Source organism: Lactuca serriola, chromosome 3, assembly GCF_051521515.1.
Source record: "Lactuca serriola cultivar US96UC23 chromosome 3, Lser_US96UC23_V15, whole genome shotgun sequence".
Lineage (NCBI taxonomy): Eukaryota > Viridiplantae > Streptophyta > Magnoliopsida > Asterales > Asteraceae > Lactuca > Lactuca serriola.
In genome coordinates, this window is record NC_136410.1 from 249,086,770 (window position 1) to 249,108,664 (window position 21,895).

A 21,895-nucleotide genomic window follows, 5' to 3' on the forward strand; every position below is an offset into this window, starting at 1 on the left:
GGTCACTATCATAGCATCACCCTACGAATCAGTCAACATACTAATTACACACATACGCCTTTCCAGGCCATGACCTTCCGGTCCACATTGCAATGCCTTCCGGCCCACAACATGTAATGCCTTCCGGCCCTTATTCCGCAATATCATAATAACAAACACTACCCGGATTTCCATCCGATAAAGGGTCGGCCTTGGTGCCTTAAACCCTATTGATATAGTAAGTATAACTCACCTCGCGATTGCCGACACTCTGAACCGAAGAAGCAGACTCTCGAATCACCAACTCACCGCAAATCCCGAACTAACCATCATCACAAAATAAACATAGGGTCAATCATACTTTCACTTATCGAGCCAAGACCAAAGTCCCAATCTCATACAAAATCCCACATTGGCCTAATTTACCAAATTAGGCCCACCTCACCAAATGAGCCTAGATCCAATATTCATAACATTAATTGGACCCAAAATACTCCATTCATAATTTCCAGACTTGGCCCAAACACCACAACCCACAAATGGCCCAACACAAAGGCCCAAAAAGGAAGTCCACAGGAGGAGTATGCGGGGCATACTCTCCTTGGTACGCGGGGCGTACTGCATTGACTCACAAAGGACAATCGGGGTACCGGCCCGTTACGCGGGGCGTACTACACCGTTACGCGGGGCGTAGCTGCCAAAACTATTAAGTCCTTCTTACAGCTTAATGGCTTAAGCTCTTAAGCCCAAACTATAGACCCATGTGCCAAATATGATTAGAAATCATAAAGTCTCTGGCTTTATCACTGGGGACGTCCTTAAGCTCTTAACCCAAGGTCTTAATCCATTAAGACCCACATAACTCATACATGGAATAGCTACAGCCCTTGGGACCTCATTTTTATCACTCAAGACCTCTCCAAAGGTCTGAAAGGACAGATACACTTGAACAAATTAGACTATGCAACCAGATGAAGACTTTTGGGACAAGAATGATAACAAAGCTTCAAAATACATAGATCTATGCAATATGAGGGTCAAGCAAGAAGCTTTATACCTTAAACCAGCTCCAAAGGGTGGTATTTCTTCAGATCCACAAGTTCCACACATTCTTCTTCTTCTTTGACAACTTCCCTTTTCTCCTTCAAGCCCTTCTTTTTCCAATACAAGCTTCTCAAGGTCAAACACACTCAAATATGGAGGGAATACGAGATTAGGGTTTCTCTGAGGTTGAAGATGAGTGTAAGGAGGCTGAGGGGTGAACCACATGTTCCTTATATAGCGGCTGACCCTAAAAATAGGGTTTGGGGTTTCTGAGAGTACGCTGGGCGTACCTCCCTGGTACGCTGGGCGTACTCACCCGGCTACCCGAAACCATTCGACCCATTACGCTGGGCGTATGTCCAGCTTACGTTGGGCGTACCCAGCCACCTCTCAAAATCAGAATCATGCATGCATGCCATTCATGAATGGGACCATCTCCTTCTCATTACACAAAAGGGCTATGAACAACGTTCAACTTCAAAACATCTCAACTCCTCTAATCTAAACCCACTCCTAAATAACTTCACATTCATGCGAGGGCAATGAGAAGCCCAATACCACTAACACATAAACTCGTCCGAAACCTTCTCGGATGAAGCTCATTTCTCGAAAGGGACCAGAATTACCCTTCCACTTAAATCTCAGGGACTTATAATTGAACACTCGAAGAACGGGGTGTTACATTTTATCACCAATGTTTACAAACTCATACTTAAAACCACGTTCAAACGTTTTGATACAAACACCGACACTAAAATACTTATGAACTCACCAGCTTAATGCTAATAAACTCTTTCAAAATAACTTGTATTCTCAGGTCATTAGTAGACAGGTACCGAGGCCAGCTTTTGAGAAGACGGAGCGCATTCAAGACTCATATTATTATTTTGATTTACTTTTTGGTGTCTATAACTGTACGAAACACACTTGTATTAAAATTATATATTTAATGCAATGGATGATGTTGTTTGCTTGTTTACTGTTATACTGTGTTGTGATACTTACATGACGTCCGCCGCCCAGAATGTTTCCGCCGTTCTCGGTTTTGGGGTGTGACATAACGACATTTGTCACCCCAGACCTGTCGGTCTAACTGTAGCTAACAGTCAGGGTGTGGGATTGTCAGTCCCATATAGATCTATACACAAATATCTCGCTCTCCCTACAAGAGTCTCTGGTTATAAATGAGGACTTTCGTTGGTACTTAGGTAAATACGTGAAGACGTGTCTCACAAATCTATTGCTTCAACGAGTTTACGAGTAATGAGATGAAAAACACTTTAGTAAATGAAAATATAAATTTTACATAGAAATTTCAGAGTGTAATGTAGTTACGCTTTTAAAACAACTATTAGTGTAGTGTTTCCCGAGATGGTGAAAATAATGTAAATGTTCCATTACTATATCTATTTTAGTCAATAATGTATGTTTCGTTAAAATGAAAACTTTTGTGTTTTTAACAACTTTGTATGTATGTATTCATGAATTTGAGATAAAGATATTTCGTGTATTTTAATGTTTTAATATAAATGGAAATAAAATATGTCTGAAAATTCCATTTTCATACAAATAGAATAGCTTGAAAATATTCAATATACATTTCCTTAATATTATATACTGTGCTCAACGTGGTACAAAATTTTAATGATCCATAAACTAGTTTGAAACTTTTAATCGTTATTAATGGCAAATAACGATAATATGGTTACGTAAAGCGTATGGTTGTCTTTTTTGGAGATTTTAAAATCTAGTTATATATATATATATATATATATATATATATATATATATATATATATATATATGTTTTAATCAACACATTTTTGGTAATAAACTCGCAAAAATGGTGTCATAACCAGGTTACGACCATTTTTGTTAGAAAATCCTTTTTTACGTAATCATACAAAAATTTAGCGTCCTGTATATTATTTTATTTACTAGCCTTTTACTTGTATTCTCCCCCTGAAATATGAAAAACTTCGATAATGGTGGGGGTATGAACTCAACTTATGTGTGTTTGCAGTTTGATAACGAGACGTCGGTGATGATCCTCGAGTTAAAATGATTGAAGCAGTCGAAATAATAAGGATTTTAAACACATAATAATGTGTGTGAATATGTGAAACTAGTATTAAAGAATGTAGAACACTAGATAAATCAAGAACATGCTTACTATAATTCCTAAGAAATTAACTTGAAGTATTAGCTTCCTGGGAATGTCTTGTTGATGTTGTTTGGGAAGTTTGAAGATTTGAAGATGTTCGTATGAATTTTGAGAGGCAATGGGATGAAAATTTTATTGTGAATGAGGATGGTGAAGGATTTTAATTGTGGTTTATATATGGGATAAAAGGTGTAAGGGAAGTGACACTTACGCTGGGAAGGGTAATATATCACATTGGGAAAGGAACTGGGGATCCACTTGCTCATACTCTATGTATAACATAATATAATATCTTCTTAATGTTTAGATATTATATTACGCAAATGTATTTTATCTATAATAAGGCTTCAGTATTGGCATAAAATATGAGTTTAGAGGGTCTAAGATGTGACAAATATGAGTTTGGTGGAAATCCTATCGTCAAAAGTCCCTTAAAATGATGAAAAGTCCGAAATGGCCAAAATTCTGGAGTGGGTCCGAAGTCGCGAGGGGTTCCGGAGTAAATCAACAAGTTCTGGAGTCAATCATCATATGTTCCAGAGTCAATGTGCAAAGTCAGTAGGTCCGGAGTGGATTGGTATTCCGAGATGCGAAGCTTCCGGAGTGCAACCTTCTGAGATGCGAAGGACTCTAGAGTGTGAGATTTCCTGGTTCTTGAGAACGTCCGAAGTCAGGAGATGTTCTGGAGTTAGAAGGTGTTCCAGAGCGAGATTGTCCGGATGAGAGGGTTCCACACCAAGAGGGTTCTGAACCAAGAGGGGAGGCTCCGAGAATGAATAGTTTATTTCGAAATGAGCTTGTTCTTTTGAGTTTTCTCCTTCCACTTTGAGCTATTTTCAACAAAGGAAGGGACAAGATGGTACAAGTGTCACATCCCCGAACTGGAATGGCAGAAACGTCTGAGGTTGGATGATGTCATTGCACAGTATCATAACAATTGAATATAAATGAAACATTGCAACACAAACATTCATATATTGGGAATTCATGTATTACATTGTTTACAAAACTCTGTTTGTTCAAAAGTTGAATACAAATAACTAAAAAGTAGAAAACGTTAAACAACCCTCTAAAAGATTCTAATACCTGTCTATTGGTTTCCTAAGAATACAATTGATTTCGAAAAGTGTCAACAATTAAGTTGGTGAGTCATAAGCATTTTGTATGAGAAGGGTTTGTAACGTTTTGTGAAAAATGATTTTGTATACTTATAGAAAATCTGATATCTTATTTATTATGAACTATAAATGTATGTATTTCCTTTTTACCTTTTCCTTGTAAAATGATAATGTATGTTTCCAGAAAATCCAATATTTCTTAAATACGAACTGTAAATGTATGTATTTCCTTTGTATCTTTTCATTGTAAAATGATAATGTAGTTCTCCAGAAAAGCCAATATTTTCTTAACTACGAACTGTAAATAGTATGTATGTATGTCTCTAGAAAATCCAACATTTTCTTAAATGTGAAATGTAGTCTTAAACCCTAAGACCAAAAATGTAGAAGTATTGTTGTGCTGAAAATAGTATGTAGTTATATCTTTTTATAAAACTAATGAAGTGTAAGTTTTTCCGTAAACCAAATCGTTTTGTTAATCCCTATGTTAGTTATTATAACCATGTTTAATATGATTGATATGCCTGAACGACGTTCTTCAAGCATTGGAATTGGTAGACTTTTGTCACCCTAGTCTTTTCGGTCTAACTAGAGCAAACAACTGAGGTGTGGGGTTGTAAATCCCGTATAGATTAATGCACAACTATCTCGCTCTCCCTCAAGGAGACTCTGTTTATAATGTAGGACTTAAGGTGTCCACTAGGTAGCTACGGTTAAAGAACGTCTCACAAGAGCATCAACAAATTTACATTAACTATGACTCCGTTTTCTTGTAAAATAATTATACCTTTGAAAATTAAATGGTTCGTTTGAAATGAAAGTGTGGTTTTGTGACTCACAAACTATACCAATTATAGTTTATCTTAAATGTTTGTTGAGACTATTTATATAATCTTTTATATAAATATAAAGTTATTATCTTTTCTAGTGTCAAAATATGAAAGTAAAACTGGATATCTTTGGGTTGAAACCCACCAAAATAGTAAATGACTAAAGTGTAACTATTTTTGCTAGGAAAGCTATCTTTTAGTAAAAAGTTTCCAAGACCTTGTAATTTTACAATCATATTTTATTTATGATATTTGTAACATAATTAAATTATGTTTTTGGTTAACTTTGCAAATCAAAACTAATTTATCACAAATATTGTATAAAAGTAGTGAATATATTTCAACATCGAGAAGTAACAACAAGTATTTATGTAGTAAATATATTTTAGCTTGTATCCCCCCCCCCTTAAAAACATGAAAAAACTTGAAAATGTGGGTGTATGAACTCACCTTGAGTGGATTTCTGGGTTATTTGAGAAGATGGTGTGAAGGTTCTAAGCCTAAAATCTTGAATGGTTTGATGAACTTCCTTTGAGATATTATTATCCTAAAGGTTTTTTACACATAAAAATATGTGTAAACATAATTAAACTAATATATTTGTGTGAAAAATACTAGATTAGTGAGATAAACTTACCAAAATCTAAGAACAATTACTTGGAAGACTTGAACTCTTTTGAAACCTAGAATTGTTTCTTGGGAGAAAGGGAAATTTATGGAGAGGGATGGAAAATGGTGGGATATATGGAAGCTTCCTGACATGTTTAAAGGGGGAAAAGGTGAAGTGAGTTTTTTCCTAGTTAACTGCTAGATATTGGCATAGATACATGTTGGATAAATGCATTGGAATTTTGTTGGGTATTACTTTGCATTCGAAAAAGTTTAAACTATCATTTAATAAAGTCAAACCTTATCACTTAGGAAAAGGAATTAAGTGGGTGTTTTTGGCCATACCTGACCAAAATCTCCTCATTCCCTTTGAGATTTCGGTCCTAACTCCCTTACACAAGTAGTTTTCGGCCTTATTGTGATCCATTGGGGTGTTTTCGGTTTTAGTGGGTGTTCTAGGATGAGATTTCGGCCTTAGTGGATTTGGATCTTGGGATTTCGTTTTTAACTGTTACACTAACGGTGATTTCAGTGCTAAGAAAACCGAAATCTCTTGTTTGGTGGGGTACTTAGGCCAAAAATTATAAGTAGTGTTTTAGTTTCATGATTTATGTTTTCAACTATTTGATTTTGTCCTAACTTGTTATACTTTGTTTAGTTTCAAGAGCTTGCTATAAATATGGTTCCTAAGATATATATATATATATATATATATATATATATATATATATATATATATACTACATACCCATACCACTAACGCCCTTATGACTTTCAAGAGTTTATTTGCAACAAGGTTCCATTGATATTCATTGTGGGTATACTTACACTAGACCTCTCCGACCTTGTTTGACCCAAAATTTTCTAGTTGTCACATCATCCCCCTGTTAGAGAGAATTTCATCCCAAAATTTGTATCTTGAACGGATTCTTAGTAAACCTAGGGAAAAGTTGTGGGTATTTCCATTTTCATCTGATTCTCGTCTTCCCAAGTGAATTTAGGTCCTCGCTTGGCATTGCAACAAACCTTTGCTATTGGTATTTGACTTTGTTTCATTCTTTTGATTTCCCTGTCCATGATCCGCACATGTTCCTCTTTTGGGGTGTAGGTTCTCGTTTACCTCGATTTCATCGAGTGGGACTACAAGAGTTTCAGCGGACAGATACTTAAGGTTGGACACGTGGAATGTGGGATGTATGTCGCTGAGTTCTTGAGGTAGCTGAAGCTTATAAGCCACCTGATCGATTGGCAAAGATCTCGAACAGTCTAGTGTACTTTATATTCAATTTTCCATGCTTCCCAAGCATGTCATCCCCTTCCAGGGCGAGACTTTAACCTCACGCGTTCATTGACTGGGAAATCTATGGGTTTTCCATCGTTTATCTGCGTAGATCTTTTGTCGGTTCCTAGGTGCCTTTAGTTGTTTTTGGACGATCCTTTCGGTTGTCTGTGTGCTAATCCCCGAGATAGTGATGGTACGGTCAGCTATCTGCCCCCTTGTGAGCTACGTGTCACCCACCTTAGCCCAGTACATGGGTGGTCTACATTTGCGTCTTATAGGGTGATGTGAGTGGATGGTCATGACCAATGAAGATTGTGTACTTGACTTAATAAAGGTAGTGTCTCTAGACCTTAAGATGAACACTATTGTCACCAAGTTAAGGTTGCATGTGGTGAAGTTGGTCTCATAAATCTTAGGTTGTCTCGGGGATTTCTTCGTATGGAATTCTGAGCTAATGGTATGCTGACTTTCGTTCGTTCCTTGAAGTTGGTTGAATAGGTTGTCGATTCGGAATAGGGGATATTGGCCTTTGATGGCGGGTTGGTTTGGCTCATGGCAGTCAATCTTCATATGGAAAATTCAGCCTTCCTCTTTATGAGCCAGACGTGTGCTCTCAGAGGTTAAAGGCTTGTTCTGATAATTTCCTTACTTGTTAGATCGTTCTGTTGGCTGGACAATTTCTTGTATTTACGTCGGTGCTAAGTGGTATTGGTGATTTGGTTACGTGAATGGCTCCAAGACTCAAGTCGATTTCTAACTCAACTCGGCACACGGGTGGTATTTCTGGAAAATTGTCTGGGAACACCTCGGGAAGGTTACAAACTTCTGGGATATCCTTGATGTATTTTGCTTCCTGTTTCCTTTTTATATCATGGGCTAAAAAAGAGTGTGGTACTGCTTACATAAGTACTTCTGAGCCTAGATGTAATGGACGATTCAGAGGTTTGTGTCAGGTTTTTCATTATAGATAGCACAAATTTCGTTATTTAGTAAGTTAAATTGAATGGTTTCTATTACGTATAATATGGGTTTAGCGAGGGATTATCCAAAACATGTAAATGGTCGCGCCAGAGTTTCCTACTGTTACCGATATTAGGTTTATTTAGAAGAAAGATTCATTCAGAGTTAGAGTGCATCCTAGGTATGTATTGTTGATTGTTTGAGTCCTTCCCCTAGTTATTTCCATAGGGAATATTCTCGGGGATTCTTGAGGGTTTTGATTTAGCATGCAATTATACCTTATAAAGTACGCATGCGCATGAGTTAATTGAGGAGAAGTGTACCAGTAATCATAGTAGGGTCCTTCATCGTCTTCTCGTGTTCCATTGTTGAAAATTTTCCGACGTCTCTGTCATCTTTGTTCTTAGTCCTTGGGAACTCCCTCTTGAAGTGCCATGTCTCCCCGTATTTGTAGCAAGTCTGACCCGTTCTAGCTCTAGCAGTTTGAGGGGCCTGTCGGGTTGGCACTCTACAATAGCGAGTGGTATGCCCTTTTAATGTTGCAATTCTTGCAGTGTAGCTTTCAAAAGGATCCTTGGTAATGGAAGTTACACTTGTGTCATTTAGGTAGCTTTCCAGCATATGGTTTCATCAGTGCCGGGGCAGTAGGGGTAGTGGTGGCATGAGCTGTCACAATTTGTTGTCTTTTGGCAGGTACCTGAGTCGAATGACCCCCTTTCTTGTTCCAAAAATTTCGTTTCTTGAGTAGCGCCCATCCATTGTTGTGGGAGTTCTTAGGCTTGTGTCTTGGGATGTCCTTGCAGGAACACACTTGCCGGTGTCCCTGGTTGCCACCGAGGTTGGTATTGTTGGCACTACTCTTGTTTCTGTTTGCGTTGTTAGCGCTAAGTTGTAGCATGACGGCTGTCGTGGCGGCTATTACAGTGACGTGAAATGTAGTGTCACACCCCAAAACCGGAACGGCGGGAACGTTCTGGGGTGGATGACGTCATTTCAAGTATAACAACATATGCAATATAGTAATAAAAGTACAACAAGCATTGCATTAATAGTAATAGTTTTACATGGTTTACATTACATAGAAACATCAAAGTAATACAAGTAATAATATAGGTGAGCTTGGTACTAAACTGTCTTCACCAAAAGCTCCTGGGATGTACCTGTCTATTGCTGACCTGAGAATACAAGTTATTTGAAAGCGAGTATCAGAATTTTTACAAATGCTGGTGAGTTCATAAGTATTTAGTGTCATTTTATTCGAATAACTTTATTAAAAGTAGTAGTTTAGAATTAACAGTGTATTAGAGTCCTTTCTAGAAAATCCTATATTTTCTAAAATAAAAGTAGTCTTCTACCAAGACTCGACATAGTTATGTTGTAAAAAGTAATTTTCCCTTAAACACTATCATTACCAAAATACGGTGTTTGATTTAAAGAAAGTAGGAGAATATCAGGGAAAATAACATATGCCTCAACAGTGAAGACTGCTGACTAAGGCAGAAGAGATCATAGACTCCAGGAGAGTATCGAATGAACGACACGCCTGGCTCATTCTAACAAAGGGAGACACAGACCCCAGACGGTATCAAATGTACGATACGACTAGCAAGGTCTAAAACAAAGAGACACAGACCCCAGATAGTATCAAATGAAAGATACAACTAGTAAGGTCTAAAACAGTGAATACAGACCCCAGACGGTATCAAATAAAAGATATAGCTAGCATAGTCAAAAACAAAGAGAGACAGACCCCAGGCAGTATCAAAGGAAAGATACAGCTAGTAAGGTCTAAAACAGTGAATACAGACCCCAGACAGTATCAAATGAAAGATACAGCTAGCAAGGTCAAAAACAGTGTATACAGTGTTAATTCCCGTTACCTTAAGGCCATGAATTATAAGGTAACCCCGAGATACTCGTAACCATACTGATAGACACTAGAGAACTTGACGCCCTGGAAGCGTCGGTGTAAGTATGACATTTGTCACCCCTTGGCTTGGTAGGCCGTGGACTGTAGCTAGTAGTCAGGGTGCAGGGGTGTCAATCCCGCATAGATCTATACACACAATGTCCGCTCTCCCTACAAGAGACTCTGGTTACCAACTTGACAACGGAGAAGGCCGTGTACCGAAGATGTATCTCGTATAGTGAGTTATGATGTAAATACTAGGCTAATGATAGAGACTCATAACCGAACTGACCGATGTAAACCTATATGTCTATGCTTATATACATAATATATAACTAATGATCAAACGACCTTCGGACGGATATTCGATCCCACCAGACCACATCTCAACGAAGAAAAGGAAATAGGGCGAACTAGCCTTCCTAAGTCCTTTAAACATTATTTATATAACTTATACAAGCACAAGCATAAATTTATCTAAGTAGAGGCTTATCGTAAAGTAGGAGTGTATCGTGAAGTAGCAGTGTATCGTGAAGTAGGAGCGTATCGTGAAGTAGGAGCGTATCGTGAAGTAGGAGCGTATCGTGAAGTAGGAGTGTATCGTGAAGTACGAGTGTATTACGAAATAAAAGTGTATCACGAAGTAAAAGCGTTAACAAAGTAGTAGTATTTAACTGAGTAAAAGCATTAACTAAGTGGAAGTATAACGAAATAGTAATATCTAACAAAGTAGGAGTATAAAAGCATGGAAGAAAACTTCGATGAAAACTTTGGAAAACCTTTACACTTAAGAAAATCACGACTTGGTATTCTTTTGTAAAATAAGTTTGAAAAGCCTTTAGAAATCCTTTGAAAACCTTTCATAAACACGTTTTGAATGTAATTTCTGATAAAATAATATAAGTGAAGAAAATCTTTGTTTCAAATGCTGCTGTAACTGATTTTGAAGTAAAACATACAGCGCGAGAGACAATTTGAGAAAAGCTTTGAACAAGTAAAAACATTTTGGAAAACCATTTACAGTATCATACTTGGTAAAACAGTTGATAGTGTAATAATCTTTGTACATGCGGGTCATCAATCACATGTAATTGATATGATAACTGGCATGTTTTAACTTGTATTCCCCCCCCCCCCCTAAAACATGTAAAAACATTTAAAAAGGTTCATTAAGGGGTATGAACTCACCTGTTGTAATCGGATCGAACGAAAGTGTCGGTTGGGTGCTCAGTGTCAAGTAAAGACTTGAACACACTTAGTGACCTATTAACATATGATGACATATGTTTACATACAATTAGTAAATATAATACTAATTAAACACATATACGCATCCTAAAATGCGGAAAACACTTTGGTCAAGTGCTAGGAGTGTCCCGGGGTAACATCTAAGGGTGTGTATGGCCTAGTTAGGGAGTTTACTCTTCAAGAGTAAACTCTTTATAGAGTTTACGGCCCTAAGACCTTATCCCCATGATTTTACGGTCGTAAACTCATGGACGGTGTGTTCTTTGATGCATTAAGGTCTTATAACACTTGTGGTACTAGGCTAGGTTCAATTCTAGGGCTTATGAAGGGTTTAAGGCTTCAAAATGGACTATTAAAGGAGTTTACGGCCTATGCATACCCATTGAGGACTTTACGACCGTAAACACATGATTTTATGGTAGTAAACTCATGTTGGTCCATTTCCTTGGTTGTTTGGGGGTTCTAACTCATGCATGTAAGGTTCTAGTCACTTCTAGGAGCATAGGACGGTGTTTAGGGCACTTAAACACCTTGGAAAGGTGTTTACGGTCTAAGGAGATACTCTTGGGGAGTTTACTAGCTTAAACACATGAGTTTACGGCAGTAAACACATGTTAGCCCACGAATCATGTTTTTGGTGCATCAAACGAAGGATTACAAGGCTCTAAGCACTCGTGGAAGCTTTTGGAAGTGTTTAAGGGGTAGTTTAACACCTTAAAAGGTGTTTATGGTCTAAGAATATGGGTTTATGGTCTAAGGACATCCTTAGACCGTAAACGCATGTTTACTCCCCATTTGGTCCGATTTTGGTGTTCTAAGTCTTTTCGGGTAAGCCTCTAAGCCATTACTAAGCATGAGAAGTGTTTTGGAAGGGTTTTTGAGCATTAAAACCCACATTCAAGGGGTTTACGGTTTTGGGAGGCTCCCAAGACGGTAAAGACATGTTCTTGAGGTTTTGGATGTTTAAGCCCCGAATTTGAAAGATAGATAAGTTAGATAACAAGCTAGGAAGGTTAGCTAACTGATTTGGAGCTTGGAAGAGTGATTTGACCAAAACCCATTTGTAGAGAGAGAAAGTAGAGAGAGAGAGTGTGTCTAAGGTGGGAAAAAGGTGGGAGTGAAACCCACTCCTCCCTTATATAGGGTGGAGCTTATGGCCTGGCTGGGGTTCTCCTGACACCAACCGCGAACGGGTTTTTCACCACTTCCTTAATCACGGTGAATTTTTAAAATTAGAGTAAATTACACGAATGGTCCCTATGGTTTAGGATAATTTGCACGTTTGGTCCCTAACTTATTTTTTTAACTCGGAAGGTCCTTACTGTTTGTTTTTATTATACATTTGGTCCCTGTCTTACCTAAAAAAACTATTTTTCCGTTGACTTTTTAAAATATTTAAATAAACACACCCCAACCCCAATCCCACTCACCTTACCTTACCTATCCCATATTTTTTTTCTATTTAAATAATAGCCTTTTTAGGTAAGTCAGGGACCAATTGTGTAACAAAAACAAACAGTAGGGACCAAGCGCGTAACAAAAACAAACAGTAGGGACTTTCCGAGTTAAAAAAATAAGTTAGGGACCAAGCGCGCAAATTACCCCAAACCATAGGGACCATTCATGTAATTTACTCTTAAAATTATACCGCTTAAAATTTTTGTTCGCTTAACGAATATATAAAATATTCCAACGGCTTTAATTCCGGTCAAAAATATTTTCGGGATAAATTTGGCTAATTTTTGACGTAACTACTTTCGACGTTAATTTCGACGTTAACTTCGACGATAAAACTAACATAAATTTTTGGGTTGTCACATTTAGTGAGGTCCATTTGTAGAATTGGTGGTTCGTCGGCATGCTGGCTACTTCCGTGTTGCGGCATGAGTTTGTTGTATAGTATGAAACGAGTTTGTAAGTAACTATAGTTTCTATTTGTAGGTCACCTATATCTATATATACATATACACATATAAATTACATGTTTTGTTGTATTATTCCAAATGTTTCGACCACATCATAAAAATGTACTCATGGTGATAAGTAGTATGTATTGTACGAATATGAAGTTATAAAAATAGAACATAATCGTCAATATATTAAGTTGCTTCGGGTTACATGGTTCTTGATGGGTGTACCTCTCTTGATTTATTACTACTACTCATGATGAAAGATGCAATAAAACTAAGAAGTAGTGTGAGTAGTGTAGTCAGTAACTCACTCAGCTATACTAGCCTGTCATATGCCAAAATGGCGTACAAGGTGCCTAACCATTTAACTCATTTCGCAAGAGGCATCCTCCACTCTTTGTTCTGTTAAGGTTTCCCAAGCCTCAACTGCAAGGATTTGTTGTCTCATGGTGGCCACTTCCTCCCCTAAGAAGTGTAGACGGTCTGAAATTTCCTCCTACTCTGCTCGCTGGTTTAGCATGGCTCCTGAATGGTGTTCTTGTTCTTCGTAGATGCGTCGAATTCGTATTGTTGCATTCCGGGCTTCGCCTCTAATCTCTATTACTTCATGAAATAGAGCCTGAGCCTGGGTGTCTAGAAGGGCAACCTGTGGTACAATTGAGGTAGTGCTTTATTTGTGAGGGTGTTGGGGCCTGAAGTATAGTGTAGTGGGTGCATGTCTAATGCGAATCGTCGGTCGTCTCCTGTAGCCCAAGCATGTAGTTGGGTTTCCCCTTGTGGAGGTGCATCCTAGGAAAAGGTAGATATCAGCAACGAAGCTTGCCCTTGTATGGGCGATATTTTCTTACTAGGAAGGTCCACTTGAAGAGGACCCCTATTGTGTGCTTGCATACCTGGAAGGAAGGAGGTGAAAGGATCTCTTCCCTACTCCCGATAGGGTATGGTTCACTAATGACTCCATCGCCTTCTTCCTCATCTGACTCTTCATCAGAATCCTCATCATCGTAATCCACCTCTTGGTATTCTTCAGGACCCTCTTATGGGTTCTCCTAATGAACCTCTTCTCGCTCCTCCTCGATCCATCCATTGGCTGCCATGGCAGGGTAGTGGGAGTCTTCATGGCAAAATTCATCTATGTTGTATGTACAAGAATAGAGGTACAAGAAATACGTAGAGGGTTTAAGTGTGTGGTTCTATGGTATCCTAAAATACTACTATAGTATTTTAAATGTTGCGTTTGATTCTTAGTATCTTAGTGTTGGTAAGTGTTAGACTCGTTGTTCACTATGACTATTTCCCAGCATATGCTAGTCACACCTCGGATAAATATAGTTGATCAGGCTATATTTATTCTAGGTCTAATCACATATCCCAAGGCCTACTCGTAGTTTTCAACTCATCATACTACTTTTTAATATGCTCTTGTTATAACACTGCCCTAACTTGTATGTACTTATACTTTACTTAAAATATTATTATGTTTTCAAAACTATATTTGTACTCAGAGTGTTTTATCCCCATTGTATTAATAGTTGTAAATCTTGTATGGTTTGATATACTAGTTCACTATAAACAATGCTCTGATATCAATCTGTCACACCCCCGAACCGGAACGACGGAAACGTACGTGGGTGGATGACGTCATTGCTCAGTATCATAACAATTGAATATAAATGAAACATAGCATTTTGTATGAGAAGAGTTTGTAAAAGTTGAATACAAATAACTAAAAAGTAGAAAAATGTAAAACAGTAATGGCGACCCTCTAAAAGATTTGAATACCAGTCTACTGGTTTCCTAAGAATACAAGTGATTTTCAAAAGTGTCAACAATTAAGTTGGTGAGTTAATAAACATTTTGTATGAGCAGAGTTTGTAATGTTTCGTGAACAATGATTTTGTATAGGGTAAATTACACCAATCGTCCCTCGTGCATATGTCAGAAAGCGTGTTTAGTCCCTATCTTCAAAAATTAACTCGGACATTCCCTCGTTTGCTTAAAACTTGCACGCTTCATCCCACGAAGGTGATTTTATTGCGAACTTAGTCCGTTCCAGATTGGAAATGACGATAACGCCCTTGTGTTTTTATTTTATAATTAATTTAATGGTTTTACCCTTATTATTATTATTATTATTATTATTATTATTACTATTATTACTATTATTATTATTATTATTATTATTATTATTATTATTATTATTATTATTATTATTATTATTATTATTAAAAGAACCTTCACTTTCCCCACACTTTTAATCGGAAAAAAACACAGATTTGATGAGAGGGAAAGTAGAGACCAAAATCATCGGCCACCACCATCGTCTCCTCCTTCGGCGAACCTTTCTCCGTATGGACCAAGACTTTCGGTAGTCCCCTCTCCGACTCCGTCGCACGTGTCACATTTCTTTCAATCCAAACCATTGATGGAGATGTTGTCGAAAAAAGAAGAGTAAAGTCCAGATCAATGGCATCGTAAAGGGGAGAAGTAGTTTCCGACGGGTTCTACATAGAGATGGAGACGTTGCCACCGCCTAGGGTTTCAAAACAGTTCCTAGGGTTTCTGATCAAGCTCCATCGCCTGTTTGGGGATCAGTAACACAAGAAATAAAGTGTGCAAGATGAAGGGGTGGTTGTCAGAGGTCCGATTCTCCACATTTGTTGGTGATCAGCATCATCGATCTGAGGTTCTTCGATAGTAGCGGGATTTCGGGTGACCACCAATGCATTTGTATTTTGAATCCTCTTTCTTATACTGCAATATGTGGGTTTTTATTTACAGGTTTATAGTTTGATTTTCAGGTTTAGGGTTTAGTTAGATTTCATTTCAGCTTCTTGTTTCTACAATTTAAGGGGTTGCCGAATTTTTAGGAAGGAGAAATGTGAGATGTGTTCAATGGTGATCGAACATAAGGCATATCTTCCAAAATAGGTGGTGGGAGAGAAATAGGAGTGAAAAGTGGCGGTTTCTAGTGGTGCTAGGTGGTGGTTAAAGGTAGTCATAGGTGGTGGTAGCTGAAGTTGAGAAAGAATTGAGAAGAAATTTGACATTTAATCAATATTGGCGATGGTGTTTATATTTAATTAAACATTTTTTAATAGATTAATAATTAATTAACATATCAAAAAAGATATATGTAAGGGACAAAGGGTCTTTTTATGTCCGGAGGGACGAAACGTGCAAGTTTTAAGCAAACGAGGGACTGTCCGAGTTAATTTTTGAAAATAGGGACTAAACACGCTTTTTGACATATGCACGAAGGACGTTTGGTGTAATTTACCCTTTTATATACTTATAGAAAATCCTATATCTTCTTTAATATGAACTGTAAATGTATGTATTTCCTTTGTACATTTTCCTTGTAATATGATAATGTATGTTTCCGGAAAATCCAATATTTTCTTAAATACAAACTGTAAATGTATGTATTTCCTTTGTATCTTTTCCTTGTAAAATGATAATATAGGTCTCAAGAAAATCCAATATTTTCTTAAATACGAACTGATAATGTATGTATTTCGTTTGTGTCTTTTCCATGTAAAATGATAATGTATGTCTCGAGAAAATCCAATATTTTCTTAAATATGAACTGTAGTCTTAAACCATAAGACCAAAAATGTATAAGTATCGTTGTGCTGAAAAATAGTATGTAGTTATATTTTTTTTATAAAACTAATGAAGTGTAAGTTACTTCATAAACCAAATTGTTTTGTTAATCCCTATTTGAGTTATTATAACCATGCTTAGTATTACTGATATGCCTGAACGACGTTCTTTAGGCATCGAAATTGGTAGACTTTTGTCACCCTAGACTTGCCAGTCTAACTATAGCGAACAACTGAGGTGTGGGGCTGTCAATCACGTATAGATTTATACACAACTATTGTGCTCTCCCTCAAGGAGACTCTGTTTATAATGTAGGACTTAAGGTGTACACTAGGTAGATAAAGTGAAGGAACGTCTCACGAGAACATCAATAGATTTACATAAACTATGACTCATTTTTCTTGTAAAATAATTATACATTTGAAAATTATATGGTTCTTTTGAAATGAAATTGTGGTTTTGTGACTCCCAAACTATACCCATTATAGTTTATCTTGTATGTTTGTTGAGACTATTTATATAATCTTTTATATAAATATGAAGTTGTTATCTTGTCTGGTGTCAAAATATGAAAGTAAAACTTGATATCTTTGGGTTGAAACCTAAAATAGTAAACGACTAAAATGAAACTATTTTTGCTAGGAAAACTATCTTTTAGTAAAAAGTTCTACAAAACCTTGTAATTTTACAATCATATTTTCTTAATGATATTTATAACATAATATACGTTATGTTTTTGGTTAACTTTGCAAATCAAAGCTAATTTATCACAAATATAGTACAAAAGTAGTGATAATCCTAACTTGAGCAAATAATGGTCTGTACTTCAACATCAAGAAGTAACAACAAGTATTTATGTAGTAAATATATTTTAGCTAGTATCCCCCCTTCCCCCCCCCCCCTTAAAAACATGAAAAAACTTTAAACGGTGGGTGTATGACTCACCTTGAGTGGATTTCTGGGTTATTTGAGAAGATGGTGTGAAGGTTCCCAAGCCTAAACTCTTGAATGGTTTGATGAACTTACTTGGAGATATTTCTATCCTAAAGGTTTTTTACACATAATAATATGTGTAAACATAATGAAACTAATATATTTGTGTGAAAAATACTAGATTAGTGAGATAAACTTACCAAAATCTAAGAACAGTTACTTGGAAGACTTGAACTCTTTTGAAGCCTAGATATGTTTCTTGGGAGAAAGGGAGATTTATGGAGAGTAAGATGCAAAATGGTGGGATTTGTGGATTCTTCCTGACGTGTTTAAAGGGGGAAAAGGTGAAGTGAAGTGTTTCCTAGTTAAAAGTTATATATTGGCATATATATATGATGGATAAATGCTTGGAAGTTTGTTTGGTATTACGTTACATTGGAAAAGGATTAAACTATCATTTCAAAAAGTCAAACGTTATCGCTTAGGAAAAGGAATCAACTGGGTGTTTTCGGCCATACATGACCTAAATATCCTCATTCCATTTGATATTTAGGTCCTAACTCCCTCACACAAGTAGTTTTCAGCCTTATTGTGATCCATGGGGGTTTTTTTTCGAATTTAGTGGGTGTTCTAAGATGAGATTTCGACCTTAGTGGATTTGGATCTTGGGATTTTGGTTTAACTCTTACACTAAAGGTGATTTCGGTCCTAAGCAAACCGAAATCCCTTGTTTGGTGGGGTACTTAGGCCAAAAATTATAAGTAGTGTTTTAGTTTCATGATTTACGTTTTCAACTATCTGATTTTGTCCTGACTTGTTATAGTTTGTTTACTTTTAATAGCTTGTTATAAATATGGTTTCTAAAGTGTGTATATATATATATATATATATATATATGTGTGTGTATATATATATATATATATATATATATATATATATATATATAGATATACACTACATACCCATACCACTAATGCCCTTATGACTTTCAAGAGTTTATTTGCAACAAGTTTCCATTGATATTCATTGTGGGTATACTTATACAAGACCTCTCCGACGTTGTTTGACCTAAAACTTTTTAGTTGTCACAACGGGTGTTTATGAAATAGTTAGGTGAGATTTGGGAGAGAGGGAGATAGAGAGAAAGAGATTGTGTTTGTATCCTGAGTTATGGTTTCTGCGTTGTAGTGTTAATATTATGGACTCCACTATGTCGTGTTATGAGTGTTATCAATTCCCCAAAGGATACATAGTTGAATTCATCGAGTTGTTATGTTTCTCATCCTATTTAGGGTTTAGTTTTCTGAATATATGAAACTTCCGAGTGATACTTTGAATTATAATAATAAGTTGTACATTTAGGGAACATAGAGTAAACTCAAACGTACTAGAACTAGTTGAGCTCACTGAGTTGACTTATTGACTTTGTTTGACCAAAATTGCCGGCTGTCGCATCATCCCCCCGTTAGAAAGAATTTCGTCCCAAAATTAGCATTTGAGTGGGACTTTAAAGGTTGGGGAAAAGATGTGGGTATTTCTGTTTCATTTGATCTTATCGTTCCCAGGTGTATTCAGGTCCTCGCTTGGCGTTCCGGCGGACCTTTACAATGGGTATGCAACTTTGTTTCATCTTTTTGATCTCCCTGTCCATGATTTCTACAGATTTCTCTACGAAGTGGAGACTCTCGTTGATTTCAGTTTCGTCACATGGGATGATGAGAGTCTCATTGGAAAAAGATTTATTTAAGTTGGACACATGAAAGGTAGGATGTATGTTGGGTCTAGAATATTGGTTTATACCTTGCTTTTCTAGGCGTTAATAGTTTTTGATCATGTAATATGTTTTTGTAGTCGTGTTTATGGCCGTGAACTGGTTCACGGTCATGAACTTGTTCACGGCCCATGTGCCACATATAAATAGATGTTAGGTGGGTGAGGAGTACACGACTGAAAAAAGAGAGGAGCTTAAGTGTGTGAAATCCAAGGTGTTTTAGAGAGAGAAACTAGAGATAAGAAGAGAGTATTTGAGTGTGGGAATCTTGTAAGGAACTTCATTCTAATCAAATCATACAAGATTCATATTATTCTTATTCTCCTTCTCTTTTATTTTGATCTGGCATCATCCGTTTGATTAGGATTCGGCATCATCAAACGGATCTGATTGATACAAAAGATAAAGTGATAACGGGTAGTCTAAAACATGTGTAAGGGACTAAATTTGAATTGTCTAGACTCTCTGTTTAATGTGCTAGTAGGTACAAAGGATTTGACAATGTGGATTTAGATAGGATTGTTTGGAATGACCATACGGCGCTCGGGTAGATTGAGTAGTGAGATAAACATGGGAACCCACGAGATACACTAAATTAATACGCATCTAGAACTGTGGCTTAACTTTTCCTTGATGTACGAACTTATGTCCTTAATTCTAGTTCTGATAGACAACTGGGGGGTTATGATAAATTAGGTATGTAAGAAATTATTTTCTTTCTTTCTATCTATCAGTCATATGTTGCTTCCTCTGCCTGAGTGGAAGAGATCCGACCTGGATTGCAACATATGCAAGTCTAATTCTACACACCTCCTTATCAATGAAATTCTATCTATCTGCTAGCCATATGCTGTCCCCTCTGCATGATCGGAAGATCCGACCTGGGACAGAACATATGTAACATTCTACCTCTCAATCACTCTATCTCTGTTAGTCATATGTTGTCCCCTCTGCGTGATTGAAAAAGATCTGACATGGGACACAACATATGCATCTATCTCTAAATCCGTCTTCCTCCTTAATAATTGTTTACTCACCTAAAGTAACGAGTCCTTAGGAAGTTCTTGTTAACTAGGGTATATTGGGAAGTGGGGAACAGATTCTAGTGCAACTAAAATCGAACCATTTAGAGGTTGTCTGTAGATCTCGCTACTTAGTTTAAGTGGACAACAATACCCGTGGTCGCCTTCAGCTAAATGGTTTATTTAGAAGAATTTGTCAATATTCTTCGTGTTTAAGTGGACCACAATACCGACAATTGACCAGATCTTTTCATGAAGGTAAAGTTACCGACAAACAAAGTTAAGACTGTCTCACAACTTTGATCCCAACTATTTTTGTTTTTATTAAATTTTTTCATAGTTTTCCTCTATGCACAAATTTAGGAGGAGAATTATAAAATATATATATTCAAAAATCAAACAAAAAACAGAAAATTAAAAATCCAAAAATAGTGTTATTTCCGTTTTATTTCTTTTTCAGAAATTTAAAAAAATCCAAAAATATGGTGTGCTAAGTTTTCTTTTAGTTTTGTTTTGTCTTGAAAAGTGAATTTAGATGTAGATGAGACTCATGGAGTACGTGTCGAAAATTTCTGAGCCAAGGCGTCGTCCGTGATCATCGAAGAATTCTCATTCGAAGGAGCAAGAAATGAAGATTATTCTTTAAACATTCAATCCGTCAAACCCAGAAGCAAGGTGAAGCTGTTCTTGAAGATTATGATACATATTGCATTGAAGCCTCCTCAATCAATTTGCTGCTATTTATGAACCTGTTGAAGTGATCCAGAAGATTAGATCTCTCTATTGTTTTCTCTGAAGATTCTCAAGATGAAAGCGCTATATTTCAAGAATCTTATCAAGAAGCCTCCTCACCCAATGTGCATTCAATGTCAAATTCTAAAGAAAAGCCCAACTGCTCAAGATGAAGTCATTCATAGAAGATTCATATGTTCATCTTGATGCTGTGAAGAAAATTAAAGATTGACAAGAAAACCTAGCTACTTTTTAGGGGGAGCTTGTTGAGTCAATTAGAAAAGAAAGCTATAAACCAAGGGGGAGATTGTTGGGTCTAGAATATTGGTTTATACTTTACTTTTCTAGGAAAATATATTTTTCAGTCTAGGACCGTAAACAGCTTGGTGTTTATGCCTGTATGTGTGTTTATGGTTGTGTTTACAGCGGTGACCTATGCCCGTGAACCTGTTCACGGCCCATGTCCCATATATATAGGGCGAGGAGTGCATGAAGAGTGTACGGCTGAGAGAAGAGATGAGCTTATGTGTGTGAAATCCAAGGTGTGTTTTAGAGAGATAAGAACTAGTGTGTGTACATTGTGTATGGATCATCATTTTGTAGACTGAAAAATATATTTTCCTAGAAAAGTAAAGTATAAACCAATATTCTAGACCCAACAATCTCTTCTATTATAATCTGGTATCATCCGTTTGATTGGGATTCCGCACCATCAAACGGATCTGATTGATACACAAGCAGATTCAGGTCTTACAATGTACATTATTGAGTTCCTGCA